The sequence below is a fragment of the Salmo trutta genome, unplaced genomic scaffold (assembly GCF_901001165.1).
Source record: "Salmo trutta unplaced genomic scaffold, fSalTru1.1, whole genome shotgun sequence".
In the NCBI taxonomy this organism is placed as follows: Eukaryota; Metazoa; Chordata; class Actinopteri; order Salmoniformes; family Salmonidae; genus Salmo; species Salmo trutta.
This window is the reverse complement of record NW_021822911.1, coordinates 2,186,879-2,210,096: the sequence shown is the minus strand read 5'-3', so window position 1 is coordinate 2,210,096 and position 23,218 is coordinate 2,186,879. Positions and strand designations below refer to the sequence as shown.

Genomic DNA, 23,218 nt, shown 5'->3' with positions numbered 1-23,218 from the left:
TGTAGTTCCTGTCCCTAGAAGTGAGGACGGAGATAATAGTAACATAATATTCAGTGTGGTGTAATTTGACTATAATGAAGTCTGTTTCTTGTGAGGTTGTCTGTCCTCAGATAAAGAGCTCTATGAAAGCCAGTCTACATATGAAGAGGTCCCAATGAAGAGCAGTGGTTCTCAGTCCTGGGGACTCAGAGGGGAACATTGTTGTTTTTGCCTTCACACTGCACAGCTGATTCAATGATTCAAACTCATCATCAAGCTTCAAGTGGTATTTATGTTTTCATTTGTGATGCCGTCCTTGATATGATCCTGTTATTGTCACATGCTACACATGTACATATGTGTGCCCATGCATCTAACAACCCAATGTTATCATGATTTGTTATCAGGGATATTATACTTTAGTAATCCACAATGACCTAGTGATGTAACAGTCTAATAATTACATTGTCTTCCATATTTCTACAGATACCTTGTAACTGGAGATTCCTTCAAAACGATTGCCTACAGTTACCGTGTAGGGCACTGCAAGGTTGGGTGACCAGGGTCATCTGGGACTGCCTCCTGGAGGAATTCAGGTGTGTGAAGGCTACCTGTGTCCTGCGTAACTTCATGAGGATGGACACGAGGACCCTAGACTACACTATGCACAACCAAAGGCTCTTTTAAGAGCCATTCACATTGCAATAAGAGTATTCTTCTATTTACTGAGCTATGTCAACTGCAGCTAATCAATTCACAGTTTCTCTCCCTTTGATTTCTACTTCTCAGGTGAGGGTGCTGTTTAGGTAAAGGTGTGATGTCTGTGCAAAAACAAAACAGGCTATTTTAAATCACCCATATTGAAAAAATGTAGAACAATTAGACACCCTATAACCCACACCTCCACACTCATGTATCAATCTGATTGATGGATTGTGTTGTGCAGTAAGCAGGTTCAGGTGTATAACTGTGGCTCCTTCCACCTTCAAAGAATAGGCAAGAGGGCCAACCATGGAGAATAGTAAGACACTTCATTATTTCTATAACTACTACTATATTGTTTGTCCTTGTGTGTCCATTCATGTTTTTCAGCATAAAGTACTCTGCAGCCACTTAGTGTGGTGTGGACACCAGGTGAGGCCCACAGAGATTCCTGTTGAACACTGTCGCTTTAACTACCTTATTTTCTCAATAACAGTCTCTCTCCTTCACTTCATCCCTCTCTCCTCTTTTCCCTAAATCCTCTAGGTTATATCAGCTGTGTCGGTGAACTCCTCCTGCATCTGAACTGGCTACATAGAGGGCACAGCATGATCAGAGGTGAGAGGTCACTTGGTCAGCTCAACAGGAAGTATTATTAAAGAGATGATTTACATTAATGATCCAAGGTCAGTTTATATTATACAGGAAGTATTATTAAAGAGATGCTTTACATTGAAATACAGATAGAGATGTTTAGTCCCAGAGTTAATGATCCAAGGTCAGTTTTTTATTTCACCTCCTGATTGATGACTAACAATGTTAGAATAAAAAATAAAAACACAAGGTTTAAACATGCTCTCTCTCTCCATCTGTCTCTCGTCTGCAGGTATGTTTTGATGTGAGAGGATGCCAACCCCCAGTCCCATCATCACCACCTCACCTGCTTTTAAGAACCTTTGGGCCGACGAGAGACACTATTATGTAATTGTGATGAACTGAGAGAATATTTATGTAGCACTGTGATTCATTAATCATGTGCTGCCTTCCCTGCTCCTATGTGCTTACCTCTTTCCCTTTCTGTCTTTTACACCTCTCTCACCACCTCCTCTTTCTTCCTCTGTTTTTATAATGCACAACAGATGTGCATTGAAGTATAGATTGAACTTGTATTTATAACACTTGGATAATGAGCTTTTCAATAAAGCGTTTCACATTCTCTACTGGTTGAAAGTGTAATGTAATGTGATGAAATACTCCACCTATCCTGTGTTTACCAGATCAATGCAGATGAAGGACATTAGATGTTGAGATGAACCAGTGTTAGAGTATTTACATGATGCATAGGAAGTGTAGTGTACTGTTTTTTAACATTATATTTCTGTATATATGAATTAACTAGTTAAATCCTGTTTCTAGTCTATTAGTTACAATGTGTAACCATTGATGTCCCAGGACCAAGATTGGTAAACATTGTTGAAGTGTATAATTGTAATACATACATGCAGACACAGGGTCATTCAAAGACTGGAATTTGATACTCCTGGTATTGGATATGACTGAAAGAATATCTCAAAGACATTCATACCTAAACTGCACCTTTATTTGCCAAGGTAGAGTACATGATCAGTGAATATATTAAATGTACAGGCTACAATGTGGGGATCTCATGCATGGTAATAACTACATGTATATACGACTTGCATCCTTGGCACAACATGATATTTATTCTACTCAGTCCATAGGCTTCATTAATGTCATTCAGGCTGTTTTGAAGTTGATACAACTGGCTATGATAGCTGAGGTTCATAGGTTCTGAACTAATATGTATACCAAACGTTTGGGTTCATACACAGATCGGCTAGATAGCTAGCTACACATCCATAGGCATACAGGTATTATAATCATCCACTGCACAATAAGCAAGAACATAGCTAGCTACCTTATTTCATCTATCTGCATGGCAAATATCAGCAAGGCAAGCTAACACAATTGTACATTCAATTTGCAGTAAATTCTTCAGCTAGCTAGATTCTATACATCCACTGTTTCACAAAACGACAGCCTGGTTTGCTGGTTGTTTCAGGAGTCCCTAAAACAACCAGAATTACAATTTCATACTCATGTCACAACACCCATAAAGCTAGTCAGCTAGCTGGCTAATGTTAGCTAGTCAGCTAGCTGGTTAATGTTAGCTAGTCAGCTAGCTGGTTAATGTTAGCTAGCTGGCTATTGTTAGCTAGTCAGTTAGTTGGTTAATGTTAGCTAGTCAGCTAGCTAGTTAATGTTAGCTAGTCAGCTAGCTGGCTAATGTTAGCTAGTCAGCTAGTTGGTTAATGTTAGCTAGTCAGCTAGCTTGCTAAATCGCGATTTGCGTAAATGAACTTTACGATTAAAAAAAGCATAATCGTTTGTCTCTACATTAACTAACATTCCTGTCAACTGTACATGTTTCTGCATGATTCGTTATGACGTTATAATCCCTTACATTTGCTTCCATCCTAGTATATCTGTCCGCCATCTTTGATCCGGTTCAGTTCTGTGTAGGGGTACCCCTCTCTCCTAGTATTTCTGTCCGCTGTAATAAATATATCGCATAAGCTGGTCTATTGCGCAACACTTATCTGCTGATACAAAAGACACATTCTGTGTTGAACGGATACTAGCTATACACGCACACCCAGAAACAGATGGCCGACTTAGACCTTACACAGCACTGATAAAACAGGAAATGCCCTGATCACAGGGGCCAGCGGCCAGTCTCGCAATAACATCTTGTGACTACAGAGACACACAGACAATGACTCAGCACAAAACACACACGTACACACACAACACAAACCCATCCCTGAGGGCTGGGTTAGAGGAACAGAGAACACACTCATGGACCAATGGGGAGTCGACACCGACCCGAGACCGGATCAACCCTCCACTCAACGACCAGTCAGGAGGACGAATCTACAAGACTCAACCTACGTCATAGCATTACAATCATGTTGTATAAAACAGATGCACACTATGTTTTGGGGCTCTCTTCTGCTAGTTCCCTAAGAGCTAAACGAACGAGTCCGTGCACGCTTTGCCAAATATCTTTGTCTCTTAATAAAACTGCCTTACTATAATTGAATCCACCCTGTCCAGCATCTTGACTTGGTCTCCTTCTCAAGTAACTGATCATCAACAAAACTTGGTAGCAGAGGATGGTTTCATACTTCTGAATTCGGTCCATAAATGGTTGATGTGAGAGGAGACAAGTCCAGGACAATCTCGTGAGGACGGGGACCTGTCCGCAGGAGCCATCGGCGATTCTACTTGCCCCGGGAAACTGATCAACGAGCTCGACTAAAAAAGGTAGGCAGAGCCTGTTAAAACAAAATCTGCATATTATATTATAGTCTTTATCCAAATTTTGATCAGTAGTACTGGGCGTGAGTATGAATTGTTGTTAAATTGTATGTAAATTGTGTTAACAAATGTTAAGGCTGAATACAAAGATATTTGACTGAATAGAGAGCCTGTGTGGCGATCCTGTGTGGATCTGTGAGCCTGTGTGGCGATCCTGTGTGGGTCTGTGAGCCTGTGTGGCGATCCTGTGTGGATCTGTGAGCCTGTGTGGCGATCCTGTGTGGGTCGAAGTCTGTGTGACTCCCCGTGTAGACTGTGAGCCTGTGTGGCACGTCATTGATAGAATATATCCGTTAACTTGGGAGGGCTACTGGAGTGGCAACCAGATGAGACCACCCATGTACATGTGGAGGAATTAAAGTAAATATAACTCATTGTAACTATATAACCCTGATGACTGCATGATTTGGGGGTTCGTTCCATGAGACCTCCAATACCAAGGTGATATTTAAACAATTTGAGGGCCGCCGTGCTGTTGGGGTTGTGGGGAACAAACAAAATATAACCACATAACACTTTGTTTACGAGGGTGGGACACCAGAGATAAGTCGGTGTCCGCGCCGTGAATACATCGCTGGTCTTTACCAGCGACGGGCTAAGTATACAAAGATAGAGAGACACTTATACAGATAATAAGATGGCAACTACTCCACCAACCAAGCTCAAATTTAGTGAATATTTGGAACAAAAAATACAGGATAGAGCTGGGGGAAAGGAACAGTATAAAGCAATTGGTGGGAGAGATTCGGGATTGTACACAAATTTGGGTCGGTGTGCAGGCCCCAATCTCAGGGCCTCGTGGAACGCGTCAATCAATCCCTTAAGGCTAAAATAGCTAAGGTATGTGCAGGATCGAAGTTGACTTGGGTGGAAGCCCTGCCCCTGGTGTTGATGGCTATGAGAGCCTCTCCAGGTGCAGGCACCCATCTCTCTCCTCATGAGATAATGACTGGTAGAGTCATGCCTGGTCCACCAAGGGAGGGAGGTCATATGCCCGCCCTTGATGTACAACAAATTGCAATGTCTGACTATGTGAGAAAACTGACGGAACTGTCTGCAGCTCTCTCCACACAGATCCGCAAGGTCCAAGAGGGGGAGCTGTCGGGAGATTCGCCACCACTGAAGGTAAAAGTTGGGGACTGGGTGAGGGTCAAAGTCCACAAGAGAAAGTGGCTAGAACCCAGGTGGACTGGACCGTACGAAGTGAAGGAAGTTACTTCACACTCTGTCCAGGTCAAAGGTAAATCAGGCGCGCCTTGGCACCACCTTACACACTGCACTCCGGCCCCAACCCCTTCCAGAACTTTGACTGAAACCAGGGCCGATTTGCGCGCCCTAAAATTCGATTCCAACCACTGAAACCTTAGTTGGGGAAAATGGGACCACAGCTCCCGTTTCCACGACCTAAGGCGCCACGCCCAGGGTCGGGTTATCTCCCTCCCTGGGAGAGGCTGGGGATATCAGCTCCCCTGTTTGTTATTTTCATAATCATTGCCGGAGTATCCTTAGGAACTCTCACTGGTGGGGATTTGAACATTGCATGGAAAAATATTAAGTTAGTAAAGTGAATTGCAGGTGGAGTTAATTTTATTTTTACAAGGACGGTGCACATTAAACACAGTTGTGTATAATGGCAGGGTATCCTTAGCAAACAGAATGGGCCGGTTTGCAGACAAACTGAAGGGGTTTAAGGTTTTAAGCAATCTTGGGTTAAATTAGTCAAGTAGTATGTTAAAGTAGGGGAGTTTAATAGGTTTGAAGTACAGTATTGTATCCAAGGGTAGCGCATGTTCAATTAAGTTTAAAACTAATGATTGGGGGGAGTATAATGGAATTATAAAGTATTTTTAGGTTTATTTGTAGTTAACGTTTGGGTTTCTGAATCGGTGTAGTATGAGGAAATGCTGACCAAGTGGTTATTTTATGGAAAAAGGAGCGCTTAACTGTCTTTGGGAAAAATACCTAGGGACTGGATATCTTAAAGGGGTACACACATGGCATTTTGAAGTTTTGGTTTCTGAGTTTTAATTAAGCACGTGAAATTCCTCTCATAGGGATTGTTCTGGGAAATTGAGATACAAAATGTAGATAAAGTTCTTAGCCTTCATTTGTCTAAATGTAGTAAGAAACACGGTTCTGAAAGGGTGGTAGGACTTTTTAACCCCTCTGGTGACTTTTCCTTTTGTGGTCTGATCAGCCGCAATGAAAAGCCATTTGGATGGTGAATTTAAGGTCATTTGTGATACTGACTTTAAGGAAATTTGTAGAACTGGTAATTATGATGGAATTAAAGTTCTTACACACAATTGGATAATTTGAACCAATGAGAATGACGACAAGGGTACAATAATTTTCTTTGTGGAGTAGTTCAGATTAGTCATTTTGATCTGATTATGTTATGTGAATATAGTTTGATAATTAGGGGTACTTTTTATTTTAATAAAAGTGACACAGAAGAATTAGATAACGGTTAGTGAGTGGAGACCAGCATAGTTAAATTATAAACAGGTGAGGACAGAAATAACACTGGGAGAGTCAGAAAAGACATAAGAATAGAAGATAGAAGGATAATTTTTTGTAGAATGTCCATTCCAACATTTGGAAATGGACTTATTGAACTATTCCGAATTGAGGGGAAGAAGGGGTGTTTAACAATAACAGATAAGTATAGCAAATGGGTAGAAGCATTCCCAACCTACTTGGTGGACATGATTATGGTAGCTAAAATATTAAGTCAAGATATTATCCCTAGAGTTGGTTTACTAAGAGCCATCTCTTTAAATGATGGATGACAGTTTAGCTAATCAGGTAGAGCCTATAGAATGCCAGAGTTAGGGAGAATAGAAATACCAGAACAGGTAGACATATAAGTTAAAGATATACTAGCAGAGCACATGAGAAGACTGTTAACCAAACCCGTATGTCCAAGATTTTGTGTCCAACAGGTGAATTGCAGGAGAAGGTGATTCACTCAATCCAACTAGGAGACTGGGTGTGGATCCAGTCCCTGAGGAGAAAAAACTGGAAGCAGTCCCGTTGGGAAGGCCCATACCAGGTGCTATTAAACCATTGCCTTTGCCAGTAGGAAAGCTGAGAGAGTCACATGGGTCCACGTTACCCACTGCAAGAAGGTATGTACACATATGAGCACTGATGATCACACACAGAGTTAGGAGAAGAACCGAGAACCAATAAGGTCCGGGGGTTACCTCCTTAACGAAGATTTCCTATCCCGACCGTTCATCACTGTGTGTGCTCCTAGAGGTGTGAGTATGGGGTGGTACCTAGCAGATCGACTAAGGGCAGGAGAGGGTTGACGGTTTTTGGGAAGAGTAGAGGCTCTGAGCTGCATCATAATCTAATCTTTCTGATACATTCAGATCCAACACCTTCGGGTACTAATCATACGATACCGTTGTCATTGAGAAGAAGTAGAAGATAAACTATATAATACACTGATGAGTGACGTACAGAATAAGGAATCAAAGAAGATCAAGATGTAGAATTTTAGGTGAGCATTAAACAATTCCTTGGGGAAGCAGACAACTGTACAGGAATTGGGGTTGGCCAGATTGAAGTACTCAGCCAACCCACCTCGGTTCACCTGGATTCCTGATGAGCACCAGTGTTATAGATACAAGAATGGCACCGAGAATTGAGATGATTTTAACGGCTGGAAAGGTAATCGTTAATGTGACTGACTTAGGTTTGAAAGCACAGGAGAAAATGTGTAACCTCATAGCACCTATGGCTGATGAAGGGTGGGCTAGTACCAGCAAAGGACGCATACGACAAGAATTACCACAAAGGGTGGTTAGGAACTTGCGCCCTGGGGTTATTGGTCCAACCAGTTTGAATTAGTGATAAGAGACCAGTTATAGGAGGCTAAAGTAGGTACAGGAGGAGTTTTGATAAGGATGGGAATGGCTTTGTCTAGATGGATGCTATTGGCATCCTCAGGGAGGTTCCAGATGAATACAAAGTTATGAATCAAATATGTGAAGGCTTTAACACTACATTATGTTGGTAGTTGACAATAAATAATAATGTGGATTGAATTAATGACATCTTTTATAATCAACAGAGATTCATGAATGAAACCGGGGATGCAGTAAAGAGGTTCTCTGACCAATTTTCCGCCACCTCCCTCATGACCTGGTAAAATAGACTAACTCTCGATAGGTTACGGGCAAAGAGGATGGTGTAGGTAGAATGATTAGGTTCATTGCTGTACGTACATTTTTGATAACACAGCTCATGTTTGGGAAATGGAAAAGTGTTGCAAGAACTGTATTATGGGCTGCTTTAACCTGTATGAGTGTGTTTGGGTTGTGTGGTTGTTGTTTGGTCCCGTGTGCAAGAGGTTTAATAACCAGAACTTTAGAGAGATGATAACGGAGCAGATGGTGAGCTACGGACCGAGTGAAAGTTCAGATCAATGAGACGACAAGTACCTACCGCCGAGCAAGCCTGTTCCCCTTTTTCTTTGTCACGTCTTGCAGACGTGAAGAGGGGGATTTGTAATAAAGATAATCTAACGTTTTACCTAATGATATATAAGGAGGGCATTTGCACAACATGCTTCACAACAGCACACAACAAAATTCCAGAGACATATTGAGCAACCAACTGATACCAATCACGACCACACCCAGAGACAGATGGCTGACTTAAGCACTCACACAAAAATGTCAAGACATGAAAGCGCCCTAGCCACACGAACTGACCACTGGTGTAAAAAACAACATTCCATGAATATCGTAACCAACCAGACACGAATTAGCAGAAAAACACACTTAGGGGTGTTGGACTCCGAGGACAAAGGACACTGCCCAGGGCCAATGGGAAGTCGACACCACCTGGAGAATGGACCGTCCCTCCACTCATCGACCAGTCAGGAGAGCGGACCTACTAGACTCAACCTACGTCAACACACTGTTATTTCATTGTATAAATTGGATGCACACCATGTTTCGGCTCTCTCTTCCGCTAGTTCCCTATGAGCTAAACGAAGGAGTCCGTGCACGCTTTGCCAAATATCTTTGTCTCATAATAAAATGCCTTACTATAATTGAATCCACCCGGTCCAGCGTCCTGACTTGGTCTCCTTCTCAAGTAACTGATCATCAACACGTGTCAAAGTGCACTGTTTCCGCCCGGTTTCGAACCGAGGACCTTTCGCGTGTAAAGCGAACGTGATAACCACTACACTACAGAAACCGCTGCTCGATCTTTCTGCAAGTGGTAAACCGAATTTTACCGATATTCATGGCACGTATTCGAATTTCCAAATAAGGCATTAATGAATTTCTCTGTTACCACTGTGATACTTCTTGAATGTGTCAATGAGCGTTGTCGCCGCCCGGTTTCGAACCGAGGACCTTTCGCGTGTAAAGCAAACGTGATAACCACTACACTACAGAAACTGCTACTTAATTTTCCTGCAAGGAGTAAACCGAATTTTAACGATATTCATGGCACGTATTCAAATTTCCAAAATAATGAATTTCTCTGTTACCACTATGGTACTTCTTGAATGTGTAAATGAGCGTTGTCCCCACCCGGCTTCGAACCGTGGACTTTTCGCGTGTGAAGCAAACGTGATAACCACTACACTACAGAAACTGCTGCTACATTTAGCTACAAGGAGTAAACCGAATTTTACAGATATTCATGGCACGTATTCGAATTTCCAAAATACAGAATTTATGAAAATAACTTTTCTCTGTTAAAAGTACAGTACCTACTGCACGTGACAAGGAGCACTGTTTCTGCCCGGTTTCAAACCGAGGACCTTTCGCGTGTAAAGCAAACGTGATAACCACTACACTACAGAAACTGCTTCTACAATTAGCTACAAGGAGTAAACCGAATTTTACCGATATTCATGGGACGTATTAAAATTTCCAAAATAAGGCATTAACGAATTTCTCTGTTACCACTATGATACTTCTTGAATGTGTCAATGAGCGTTGTTTCCGCCCGGTTTCGAACCAAGGACTTTTCTGATGTGAAGCAAACGTGATAACAACTACACTACAGAAACTGCTGCTAGATTTAGCTACAAGGAGTAAACCGAATTTTACAGATATTCATGGCACGTATTCGAATTTCCAAAATACAGAATTTACGAAATTAACTATTCTCTGTTTAAAGTATAGTACCTACTGCACGTGTTAAAGAGCACTGTTTCCACCCGTTTTTCAAACCGAGGACATTTCGCGTGTAAAGCGAACGTGATAAACACTAGACTACAGAAACTGCTTCTTGATTTTTCTGCAAGAAGTAAACCGAATTTTACAGATATTCATGGCACGTATTCGAATTTCCAAAATAAGGCATTTATGAAAATAACGATTCTCTGTTTAAAGTACATTACCTACTGCATGTGTCAAAGAGCACTGTTTCTGCCCGGTTTCAAACCGAGGACCTTTCTCGTGTAAAGCAAATATGATATCCACTACAGTACAGAAACTGCTGGTACAATTAGCTGCAAGGAGTAAACCGAATTTTAAAGATATTCATGGCAGGTATTCGAATTTCCATAATAAGGAATTATTGAAATTCTCTGTAACCACTAAGATACTCCTTGAATTTGTCAATGAGCGTTGTTTCCGCCTGGTTTCGAACCAGGGACCTTTCGCGTGTGAAGCTAACGTGATAACCACTACACTACAGAAACTGCTGCTACATTATGCTACAAGGAGTAAACAGAATTTTACAGATATTCATGGCACGCGTTCTAATTTCCAAAATAAGGTATTTATGAAATAACAATTCTCTGTTAAAAGTACAGTGCCTACTGCACGTGTCAAAGAGCACTGTTTCCGTGCGGTTTCGAACCGAGGACCTTTCGCGTGTTAAGCGAACGTGATAACCACTACACTACAGAAACTGCTGCTACAGTTTGCTACAAGGAGTAAACCGAATTTTACTGATATTCATGGCACGTGTTCAAATTTCCAAAATTAGGTATTTATGAAAATAACTATTCTCTGTTAAAAGTAAAGTACATACTGCACGTGTTAAAGAGCACTGTTTCTGCCTGGTTTCGATCTGAGGACCTTTCGCTTGTTAAGCAAACGTGATAACCACTACACTACAGAAACTGCTGCTACAATTATCTGCAAGGAGTAAACCAAATTTTACAGATATTCATGGCACGTATTCGAATTTCCAAAATACAGAATTTATGAAAATAACTTTTCTCTGTTAAAAGTACGTGTCAAAGAGCACTGTTTCCACCCGGTATCGAACCGAGGACCTTTCGCGTGTTAAGCAAACGTGAAAACCACTACACCACAGAAACTAGTACTACAATTAGCTGCAAGGAGTAAACCGAATTTTAAAGATATTCATGGCAGGTATTCGAATTTCCAAAACAAGGCACTAATGAAATTCTCTGTTACCATTACGGTACTTCTTGAATTTGTCAATGAGCGTTGTTTCCGCTTGGTTTTGAACCAGGGACCTTTCGCGTGTGAAGCATACGTGATAACTACTACACTACAGAAACTGCTGCTACAATTATTGCAAGGAGTTAACCGAATTTTACTGATATTCATGGCACGTGTTCAAATTTCCAAAATAAGGTATTTATGAAAATAACTATTCTCTGTTAAAAGTATAGTACCTACTGCACGTGTTAAAGAGCACTGTTTCCGCCCGGTTTCGAACCGAGAACATTTCGCGTATAAAGCGAACGTGATAACCACTAGACTACAGAAACTGCCGCTTGATTTTTCTGCAAGAAGTAAACCGAATTTTACAGATATTCATGTCACGTATTCGAATTTCCAAAATAAGGCATTTATGAAAATAATTATTCTCTGTTTAAAGTACAGTACCCACTGCATGTGTCAAAGAGCACTGTTTCTGCCCGGTTTCAAACCGAGGATCTTTTGCGTGTAAAGCGAATGTGATAACCTCTACAGTACAGAAACTGCTGGTACAATTAGCTGGAAGGAGTAAACCGAATTTTAAAGATATTCATGGCAGGTATTCGAATTTCCAAAATAAGGCACTAATGAAATTCTCTGTTACCATTACGGTACTTCTTGAAGTTGTCAATGAGCGTTGTTTCCGCCTGGTTTCGTACCAGGGACCTTTTGCTTGTGAAGCAAATGTGATAACCACTACACTACAGAAACTGCTGCTACATTTTGCTACAAGGAGTAAACCGAATTTTACCGATACTCATGGCACGTATTCTAATTTCCAAAATTAGGCATAAACGAATTTCTCTGTTACCACTATGATACTTCTTGAATGTGTCATTGAGCGTCGTTTCCGACCGGTTTCGAACCCAGGACCTTTCGCGTGTTAAGCGAACATGATAACCACTACACTACAGAAACTGCTGCTACAGTTTGCTACAAGGAGTAAACCGAATTTTACAGATATTCATGGCACGTATTCAAATTTCCAAAATACACAATTTATGAAAATAAGTATTCTCTGTTAAAAGTACAGTGCCTACTGCACGTGACAAAGAGCACTGTTTCCACCCGGTTTCGAACACGAGGACCTTTCGCGTGTTAAGCAAACGTGATTACCACTACACTTCAGAAACTGCTGCTACATTTTGCTACAAGGAGTAAACCGAATTTTACAGATATTCATGGCACGTATTCGAATTTCCAAAAATAAGGAATTAATGAAATTCTCTGTTACCGCTATAGTACTTGTTGAATGTGTCAATGAGCATTGTTTCCGCCCGGTTTCGAACGAGGGACCTTTCGCGTGTTAAGCAAACTTGATAACCACTACACTACAGAAACTACTGCTACAATTATCTGCAAGGAGTAAACCGAATTTTACAGATATTCATGGCACGTATTCGAATTTCCAAAATACAGAATTTATGAAAATAACTTTTCTCTGTTAAAAGTACAGTACCTACTGCACGTGTCAAATAGCACTGTTTCCACCCGGTTTCTAACCGAGGACCTTTTGCGTGTAAAGCGAACGTGATAACCACTACACTACAGAAACTGCTGCTTGATTTTTCTGCAAGGAGTAAACCGAATTTTACAGATATTCATGGCACGTATTCGAATTTCCAAAATAAGGCATTAATGAAAATCTCTGTTACCGCTATAGTACTTCTTGAATGTGTCAATGAGCGTTGTTTCCGCCCGGTTTCGAAACAGGGACCTTTCGCGTGTGAAGCAAACATGATAACCACTACACTACAGAAACTGCTGCTACAATTATCTTGCAAGGAGTAAACCAAATTTTACTGATATACATGGCACTTGTTCAAATTTCCAAAATTAGGTATTTATGAAAATAACTATTCTCTGTTAAAAGTAAAGTACCTACTGCACGTGTTAAAGAGCACTGTTTCCGCCCGGTTTCGATCCGAGGACCTTTCGCGTGTTAAGCGAACGTGATAACCACTACACTACAGAAACTGCTGCTACATTTAGCTACGAGGAGGAAACCGAATTTTACTGATATTCATGGCACGTATTCGAATTTCCAAAATACGGCATCAATGAAAATCTCTGTTACCGCTATAGTACTTCTTGAATTTGTCAATGAGCGTTGTTTCCGCCCGGTTTCGAACCAGGGACCTTTCGCGTGTGAAGCAAACGTGATAACGACTACACTACAGAAACTGCTGCTACAATTAGCTGCAAGGAGTAAACCGAATTTTACTGATATTCATGGCACGTGTTCAAATTTCCAAAATTAGGTATTTATGAAAATATCTATTCTCTGTTAAAAGTAAAGTACCTACTGCACGTGTCAAAGAGCACTGTTTCCGCCCGGTTTCGATCCGAGGACCTTTTGCGTGTTAAGCAAACGTGATAACCACTACACTACAGAAACTGCTTCTACAATGAGCTACAAGGAGTAAACCGAATTTTACCGATATTCATGGCACGTAATCAAATTTCCAAAATAAGGCATTAACGAATTTCTCTGTTACCACTATGATACTTCTTGAATGTGTCAATGAGCGTTGTTTCTGCCCGGTTTCGAACCAAGGACTTTTCGGATGTGAAGCAAACGTGATAACAACTACACTACAGAAACTGCTGCTACATTTAGCTACAAGGAGTAAACCGAATTTTACAGATATTCATGGCACGTATTCGAAATTCCAAAATATGGCATTTATGAAAATAATTATTCTCTGTTTAAAGTACAGTACCTACTGCATGTGTCAAAGACCACTGTTTCTGCCCGGTTTCAATCCGAGGACCTTTCGCGTGTAAAGCGAATGTGATAACCACTACAGTACAGAAACTGCTGGTACAATTAGCTGCAAGGAGTAAACTGAATTTTAAAGATATTCATGGCAGTTATTCGAATTTCCAAAATAAGGCACTAATGAAATTCTCTGTTACTGCTATAGTACTTCTTGAATGTGTCAATGAGCGTTGTTTCCGACCGGTTTCGAACCAAAGACTTTTCGCATGTGAAGCAAACGTGATAACCACTACACTACAGAAACTGCTGCTACATTTATCTACAAGGAGTAAACCGAATTTTACAGATATTCATGGCACGTATTCGAATTTCCAAAATACAGAATTTATGAAAATAACTATTCTCTGTTAAAAGTAAAGTACCTTATTGGACGTATCAAAGAGCACTGTTTCCACCCGGTTTCGAACCGAGGACCTTTCGCGTGTTAAGCAAACATGATAACCACTACACTACAGAAACTGCTGCTTGATTTTTCTGCAAGGAGTAAACCGAATTTTACAGATATTCATGGCACGTATTCGAATTTCCAAAATAAGGCATTAATGAAATTCTCTGTAACCACTATAGTACTTCTTGAATGTGTCCATGAGCGTTATTTCCACCAGGTTTTGAACCAGGGACCTTTCGCGTGTGAAGCAAACATGATAACCACTACACTACAGAAACTGCTGCTACAATTATCTTGCAAGGAGTAAACCGAATTTTACTGATATACATGGCACGTGTTCAAATTTCCAAAATTAGGTATTTATGAAAATAACTATTCTCTGTTAAAAGTAAAGTACCTACTGCACGTGTTAAAGAGCACTGTTTCCGCCCGGTTTCGATCCGAGGACCTTTCGCGTGTTAAGCGAACGTGATAACCACTACACTACAGAAACTGCTGCTACATTTAGCTACGAGGAGGAAACCGAATTTTACTGATATTCATGGCACGTATTCGAATTTCCAAAATACGGCATCAATGAAAATCTCTGTTACCGCTATAGTACTTCTTGAATTTGTCAATGAGCGTTGTTTCCGCCCGGTTTCGAACCAGGGACCTTTCGCGTGTGAAGCAAACGTGATAACGACTACACTACAGAAACTGCTGCTACAATTAGCTGCAAGGAGTAAACCGAATTTTACTGATATTCATGGCACGTGTTCAAATTTCCAAAATTAGGTATTTATGAAAATATCTATTCTCTGTTAAAAGTAAAGTACCTACTGCACGTGTCAAAGAGCACTGTTTCCGCCCGGTTTCGATCCGAGGACCTTTTGCGTGTTAAGCAAACGTGATAACCACTACACTACAGAAACTGCTTCTACAATGAGCTACAAGGAGTAAACCGAATTTTACCGATATTCATGGCACGTAATCAAATTTCCAAAATAAGGCATTAACGAATTTCTCTGTTACCACTATGATACTTCTTGAATGTGTCAATGAGCGTTGTTTCTGCCCGGTTTCGAACCAAGGACTTTTCGGATGTGAAGCAAACGTGATAACAACTACACTACAGAAACTGCTGCTACATTTAGCTACAAGGATAAACCGAATTTTACAGATATTCATGGCACGTATTCGAAATTCCAAAATATGGCATTTATGAAAATAATTATTCTCTGTTTAAAGTACAGTACCTACTGCATGTGTCAAAGACCACTGTTTCTGCCCGGTTTCAATCCGAGGACCTTTCGCGTGTAAAGCGAATGTGATAACCACTACAGTACAGAAACTGCTGGTACAATTAGCTGCAAGGAGTAAACTGAATTTTAAAGATATTCATGGCAGTTATTCGAATTTCCAAAATAAGGCACTAATGAAATTCTCTGTTACTGCTATAGTACTTCTTGAATGTGTCAATGAGCGTTGTTTCCGACCGGTTTCGAACCAAAGACTTTTCGCATGTGAAGCAAACGTGATAACCACTACACTACAGAAACTGCTGCTACATTTATCTACAAGGAGTAAACCGAATTTTACAGATATTCATGGCACGTATTCGAATTTCCAAAATACAGAATTTATGAAAATAACTATTCTCTGTTAAAAGTAAAGTACCTTATTGGACGTATCAAAGAGCACTGTTTCCACCCGGTTTCGAACCGAGGACCTTTCGCGTGTTAAGCAAACATGATAACCACTACACTACAGAAACTGCTGCTTGATTTTTCTGCAAGGAGTAAACCGAATTTTACAGATATTCATGGCACGTATTCGAATTTCCAAAATAAGGCATTAATGAAATTCTCTGTAACCACTATAGTACTTCTTGAATGTGTCCATGAGCGTTATTTCCACCAGGTTTTGAACCAGGGACCTTTCGCGTGTGAAGCAAACATGATAACCACTACACTACAGAAACTGCTGCTACAATTATCTTGCAAGGAGTAAACCGAATTTTACTGATATACATGGCACGTGTTCAAATTTCCAAAATTAGGTATTTATGAAAATAACTATTCTCTGTTAAAAGTAAAGTACCTACTGCACGTGTTAAAGAGGACTGTTTCGATCCGAGGACCTTTCGCGTGTTAAGCGAACGTGATAACCACTACACTACAGAAACTGCTTCTACAATTAGCTGCAAGGAGTAAACCGAATTTTACAGATATACATGGCACGTATTCGAATTTCCAAAATAAGGCATTAATTAAATTCTCTGTTACCGCTATAGTACTTCTTGAATGTGTCAATGAGGTTGGTTTCCACCCGGTTTCGAACCAGGGACCTTTCGTGTGTGAAGGAAACATGATAACCACTACACTATAGAAACTGCTTCTACAATTAGCTGCAAGGAGTAAACCGAATTTTACAGATATTCATGGCACGTATTCGAATTTCCAAAATACTGCTGCTTGATTTTTCTGCAAGGAGTAAACCGAATTTTACAGATATTCATGGCACATATTCGAATTTCAAAAATACAGAATTTATGAAAATAACTATTCTCTGTTAAAAGTACAGTACCTTATTGGACGTGTCAATGAGCGTTGTTTCCGCCTGGTTTCGAACCGGGGACCTTTCGCGTGTGAAGCGAACGTGATAACCACTACACTACAGAAACTGCTGCTTGATTTTTCTGCAAGGAGTAAACCGAATTTTACAGATATTCATGGCACATATTCGAATTTCAAAAATACAGAATTTATGAAAATAACTATTCTCTGTTAAAAGTACAGTACCTTATTGGACGTGTCAAAGAGCACTGTTTCCACCCGGTTTCGAATCGAGGACCTTTTTCGCGTGTTAAGCAAACGCGATAACCACTACACTACAGAAACTGCTGCTTGATTTTTCTGCAAGGAGTAAACCGAATTTTACAGATATTCATGGCACGTATTCGAATTTCCAAAATAAGACATTAATGAAATTCTCTGTTACCGCTATAGTACTTCTTGAATGTGTCAATGAGCATTGTTTCCACTGGTTTTGAACCAGGGACCTTTCATGTGTGAAGCGAACGTGATAAACACTACACTACATAAACTGCTGTTACAATTATCTGCAAGGAGTAAACCGAATTTTACAGATATTCATGGCACGTATTCGAATTTCAAAATACAGAATTTATGAAAATAACTTTTCTCTATTAAAAGTACAGTACCTAACGCACGTGTCAAATAGCGCTGTTTCCACCCGGTTTCGAACCGAGGACCTTTAGCGTGTAAAGCGAACGTGATAACCACTACACTACAGAAACTGCTGCTTGATTTTTCTGCAAGGAGTAAACCGAATTTTACAGATATTCATGGCACGTATTCGAATTTCCAAAATAAGGCATTAATGAAATTCTCTGTAACCGCTATAGTACTTCTTGAATGTGTCCATGAGCGTTGTTTCCGCCCGGTTTTGAACCAGGGACCTTTCGCGTGTGAAGCAAACATGATAACCACTACACTACAGAAACTGCTGCTACAATTATCTTGCAAGGAGTAAACCGAATTTTACTGATATACATGGCACGTGTTCAAATTTCCAAAATTAGGTATTTATGAAAAGAACTATTCTCTGTTAAAAGTAAAGTACCTACTGCACGTGTTAAAGAGCACTGTTTCCGCCCGGTTTCGATCCGAGGACCTTTCGCGTGTTAAGCAAACATGATAACCACTACACTACAGAAACTGCTGCTTGATTTTTCTGCAAGGAGTAAACCGAATTTTACAGATATTCATGGCACGTATTCGAATTTCCAAAATAAGGCATTAATGAAATTCTCTGTTACCGCTATAGTACTTCTTGAATGTGTCAATGAGCATTGTTTCCGCCCGGTTTCGAACCAGGGACCTTTCGCGTGTTAAGCGAACATGATAACCACTACACTACATAAACTGCTGTTACAATTATCTGCAAGGAGTAAACCGAATTTTACAGATATTCATGGCACGTATTCGAATTTCAAAAATACAGAATTTATGAAAATAACTTTTCTCTATTAAAAGTACAGTACCTACCGCACGTGTCAAATAGCGCTGTTTCCACCCGGTTTCGAACCGAGGACCTTTAGCGTGTAAAGCGAACGTGATAACCACTACACTACAGAAACTGCTGCTTAATTTTTCTGCAAGGAGTAAACCGAATTTTACAGATATTCATGGCACGTATTCGAATTTCCAAAATAAGGCATTAATGAAATTCTCTGTAACCGCTATAGTACTTCTTGAATGTGTCCATGAGCGTTGTTTCCGCCCGGTTTTGAACCAGGGACCTTTCGCGTGTGAAGCAAACATGATAACCACTACACTACAGAAACTGCTGCTACAATTATCTTGCAAGGAGTAAACCGAATTTTACTGATATACATGGCACGTGTTCAAATTTCCAAAATTAGGTATTTATGAAAAGAACTATTCTCTGTTAAAGTAAAGTACCTACTGCACGTGTTAAAGAGCACTGTTTCCGCCCGGTTTCGATCCGGACCTTTCGCGTGTTAAGCTAACGTGATAACCACTACACTACAGAAACTGCTTCTACAATTAGCTGCAAGGAGTAAACCGAATTTTACAGATATACATGGCACGTATTCGAATTTCCAAAATAAGGCATTAATTAAATTCTCTGTTACCGCTATAGTACTTCTTGAATGTGTCAATGAGGTTGGTTTCCACCCGGTTTCGAACCAGGGACCTTTCGTGTGTGAAGGAAACATGATAACCACTACACTATAGAAACTGCTTCTACAATTAGCTGCAAGGAGTAAACCGAATTTTACCGATATTCATGGCACGTATTCAAATTTCCAAATAAGGCATTAACGGATTTCTCTGCTACCACTATGATACTTCTTGAATGTGTCAATGAGCGTTGTTTCCGCCCGGTTTCGAACCAAGGACTTTTCGGATGTGAAGCAAACGTGATAACAACTACACTACAGAAACTGCTGCTACATTTAGCTACAAGGAGTAATCCGAATTTTACAGATATTCATGGCACGTATTCGAATTTCCAAAATACTGCTGCTTGATTTTTCTGCAAGGAGTAAACCGAATTTTACAGATATTCATGGCACATATTCGAATTTCAAAATACAGAATTTATGAAAATAACTATTCTCTGTTAAAAGTACAGTACCTTATTGACGTGTCAATGAGCGTTGTTTCCGCCGGTTTCGAACCGGGACCTTTCGCGTGTGAAGCGAACGTGATAACCACTACACTACAGAAACTGCTGCTATTTTTCTGCAAGGAGTAAACCGAATTTTACAGATATTCATGGCACGTATTCGAATTTCCAAAATACAGAATTTATGAAAATACTATTCTCTGTTAAAAGTACAGTACCTTGACGTGTCAAAGAGCACTGTTTCCCCGGTTTCGAACGAGGACCTTTCGCGTGTTAAGCAAACGTAACCACTACACTACAGAAACTGCTGCTTGATTTTCTGCAAGGAGTAAACCGAATTTTACAGATATTCATGGCACGTATTCGAATTTCCAAAATAAGACATTAATGAAATTCTCTGTTACCGCTATGTACTTCTTGAATGTGTCAATGAGCATTGTTTCCACTGGTTTCGAACCAGGGACCTTTCATGTGTAAGCGAACGTGATAACACTACACATAGAAACTGCTGCTACAATTAGCTGCAAGGAGTAAACCGAATTTTAAGATATTCATGGACGTATTCGAATTTCCAAAATAAGGGATTCATGAACTTCTCTGTGGTACAATTGAATGTGTCAATGAGCGTTGTTTCCGCCTGGTTTCGAACCGGGACCTTTCGCGTGTGAAGCGAACGTGATTTTTTTTTTTTTTTTTTTTTTTTTATTATCAAAAATGTTTGTTTACAATATTTACAGTACAATCTACTGTTTACAGTACAATCCACAGAGAACAATACAGAAGACACTAGACTAACAGAAGCTGGTGAACAATTCACCCCCTATCAAATTCAAGGGACCCAATGAAAAACAAAGTAAATATCAAAACAGTGCTTTCAAAAATTATAAGTGATACCTCCACTCTCCTCTCGTGAAATTAACCCACTCCCTTCAACAAAAGATTCATCAAAATGTTCCATCCCATAATTAAACAACATATCTATGTGTTTACTGAACAGTGCTATAAAGATACTCCACACCTGAACCCTCTTTCTGTCAAAAGAAACATAATTCCTCCTACAAAAAATAGCATACCTCACAAAACTCAAAACCATATTCAACAAACACACATTAACACCCTCACATTTACCAGACACTCCAAATAACAAAAGTTCCTCCCACGCATACTTTTTCACGAAATCTCCCCCCCTTTCTACATAACATTTCCTTAACTTTACAAAAAAAATATTTTAAATCCTCACATTCTATAAACAAATGCATTAGAGTTTCCGGGAAACGTCCACATACATCGCATTCCCTTTCTATCTCACCATTAATTTGCTTTAACACCACCTTTGTAAATATTCTATTATGTCTTAATTTGAAATCATTATTTTCACACTCCTTACTATTATATTTTACATTTAAATTTTCCCATATCTTTTTTTCATCTAATTCCGGAAAAACTACTTTCCAAAATTTCTCAGCAGCCGGCCTTCTACACACTTTTCCTACCATTATTCTATACAATCTTTTCACTGGTATACTAGATAAATGTACTTTCTTCTTACTGCTACCAATGAACAAATTAGGAAATACAAATAAATCTTCTCTTTCAACTTCACTATTTATTAAATCAACCCATTCTCTTGGTATACTATTCTTTATCTTGTTATACATATTATTCACTGTTCCCCTTCCCACCTCTTCATCCCATTCATTGATTATGTCAAAAATAGCTTCCCCAGGTAAAAACCCTGGAATTACCTCATATGTATAATCTTTTATTTGCCGTAGACCTGCACTCATAAATACTTTATTATACAAAACTTTTTCTTTGTTCTTGATTTTCTCATTCAGAAATATAGGTTGATTCATAATCAGGTCAATATGTCCACATTCATAATATACATTAGGCAACAACTCTGCCCATGCATTTAGCACCTCTTTATAAAAATCTGGTACCTTTTCAAACATTGCCCTTTTAAGCCCCATCAATAAACCATTATCCTCACAACCACCACTCTCCTCTAAGTAGACTTTAAAGAAGTGTTTCCAGCCATAATCTTCACTGTCATACAAATATTTCTTTACTGTTTTTATCCTAATAGCTTTTCTTTTGACATCTAAATCTACAAGTTTTAAACCTCCATCCACATAGTCAGCAATCAATGTTTTCTGAGCTATTCTCACTCCTTTACCATCCCATATAAAATTTGACACCACATTATTCAATTCATTTAGGACCCACTCCGGCATGTCCAGGACTCCCAAAACATACACAAATTTGGATAATACCAAAGCATTTGCAACAATTACTTTCCCTTGTAACTTAAGTTTTCTATTTTTCCAGAAATTCAACGTTAGCTTGACTTTATTAAGGATCCCAGTCCAAGTTATATCTTTTGCCTCTTTCTCCTTTACACCAATGTTTACTCCCAGCACTTTAATAAAATCCTTTGCGCTCTTGAATGGAATCTCACACCCTTTTACATTGATATCCCCAACAAACATTATTTCAGTCTTCTCTATATTAACTTTAGCACCCGATGCCTTGCCATATATATCTATGATTTCCATAATGCTTCCAATACTTTCTATATCCTTCACAGTACAAGTAGTGTCATCAGCGTACTGATGTACAACACTGACACCACCACCTGGGATTCCAACACCCCTTACTTCTTTATTACTATTTATCAATGTAGCTAACGGTTCTGTAGAAACACTGTACAGCAGAGCTGACAAAGGACAGCCCTGCCTTACTGACCTCTCCACAGGGAAAGTATCTGTTAACACTCCGTTACATTTCACACAACTTTTAGCCCCACTATACAACAGGTTGATCCAAGATACAAACTTTGGCCCAAACCCAAACCTCTCCATAGTTTGTAATAAAAAGCTGTGCTCCACTCTATCAAAAGCTTTGTTAAAATCCAAACTTAAAACTATACCACCTTCATTTTTCATTTGATTAACAACATCCCTAATTGTACAAATTACATCTGCAATATCTCTTCCAGGTATGCCGTAGGCTTGTGTTGATTCAATAATACTCCCAATCACCTTTTTCATCCTATTCGCTAACACTTTAGTCAGTATCTTATAGTCCGAATTTAGAAGGCTAATAGGCCTATAATTTTCTAACTTTAATCTACTGCCCCTATTTTTGAATAAGATCGTTAACATTCCAGTTGACATAGACTCAGGGATTTCCTTATTCTCTTCCATATAATGAAACACCCTCACTAAAATGGGTGCCAAAATATCTACAAAGACTTTATAGAACTCATTTGTTAAACCGTCCAAACCCGGACTTTTATTACCTTGCGTGCTAACAATTGCTTCCTTGATTTCCATAATCGAAATCTCTTCATCACACATCATA

The 23,218-nt window shown here is 39.6% G+C and overlaps 13 non-coding genes across 13 annotated transcripts; all 13 read right to left on the bottom strand.

Moving 5' to 3' along the window:
• Positions 1–9,230: 9,230 nt before the first annotated feature.
• trnav-uac (transfer RNA valine (anticodon UAC)) lies at positions 9,231–9,303 on the bottom strand. The gene has a single exon. It is a non-coding gene; the product is annotated as a tRNA-Val (tRNA).
• A 546-nt stretch (positions 9,304–9,849) lies between these two features.
• Positions 9,850–9,922, bottom strand: trnav-uac (transfer RNA valine (anticodon UAC)). Its single transcript has one exon. It is a non-coding gene; the product is annotated as a tRNA-Val (tRNA).
• A 770-nt stretch (positions 9,923–10,692) lies between these two features.
• Positions 10,693–10,765, bottom strand: trnav-cac (transfer RNA valine (anticodon CAC)). Its single transcript has one exon. It is a non-coding gene; the product is annotated as a tRNA-Val (tRNA).
• Positions 10,766–10,905: 140 nt separating this feature from the next.
• trnav-aac (transfer RNA valine (anticodon AAC)) lies at positions 10,906–10,978 on the bottom strand. Its single transcript has one exon. It is a non-coding gene; the product is annotated as a tRNA-Val (tRNA).
• Positions 10,979–11,739: 761 nt separating this feature from the next.
• Positions 11,740–11,812, bottom strand: trnai-uau (transfer RNA isoleucine (anticodon UAU)). Its single transcript has one exon. It is a non-coding gene; the product is annotated as a tRNA-Ile (tRNA).
• Positions 11,813–13,426: 1,614 nt separating this feature from the next.
• Positions 13,427–13,499, bottom strand: trnav-aac (transfer RNA valine (anticodon AAC)). Its single transcript has one exon. It is a non-coding gene; the product is annotated as a tRNA-Val (tRNA).
• A 348-nt stretch (positions 13,500–13,847) lies between these two features.
• trnav-aac (transfer RNA valine (anticodon AAC)) lies at positions 13,848–13,920 on the bottom strand. The gene has a single exon. It is a non-coding gene; the product is annotated as a tRNA-Val (tRNA).
• A 1,192-nt stretch (positions 13,921–15,112) lies between these two features.
• Positions 15,113–15,185, bottom strand: trnav-aac (transfer RNA valine (anticodon AAC)). The gene has a single exon. It is a non-coding gene; the product is annotated as a tRNA-Val (tRNA).
• A 348-nt stretch (positions 15,186–15,533) lies between these two features.
• Positions 15,534–15,606, bottom strand: trnav-aac (transfer RNA valine (anticodon AAC)). The gene has a single exon. It is a non-coding gene; the product is annotated as a tRNA-Val (tRNA).
• Positions 15,607–17,284: 1,678 nt separating this feature from the next.
• On the bottom strand, positions 17,285–17,357 carry trnav-cac (transfer RNA valine (anticodon CAC)). The gene has a single exon. It is a non-coding gene; the product is annotated as a tRNA-Val (tRNA).
• A 563-nt stretch (positions 17,358–17,920) lies between these two features.
• Positions 17,921–17,993, bottom strand: trnav-uac (transfer RNA valine (anticodon UAC)). The gene has a single exon. It is a non-coding gene; the product is annotated as a tRNA-Val (tRNA).
• A 556-nt stretch (positions 17,994–18,549) lies between these two features.
• trnav-aac (transfer RNA valine (anticodon AAC)) lies at positions 18,550–18,622 on the bottom strand. Its single transcript has one exon. It is a non-coding gene; the product is annotated as a tRNA-Val (tRNA).
• A 141-nt stretch (positions 18,623–18,763) lies between these two features.
• Positions 18,764–18,836, bottom strand: trnav-uac (transfer RNA valine (anticodon UAC)). Its single transcript has one exon. It is a non-coding gene; the product is annotated as a tRNA-Val (tRNA).
• Positions 18,837–23,218: the final 4,382 nt, after the last annotated feature.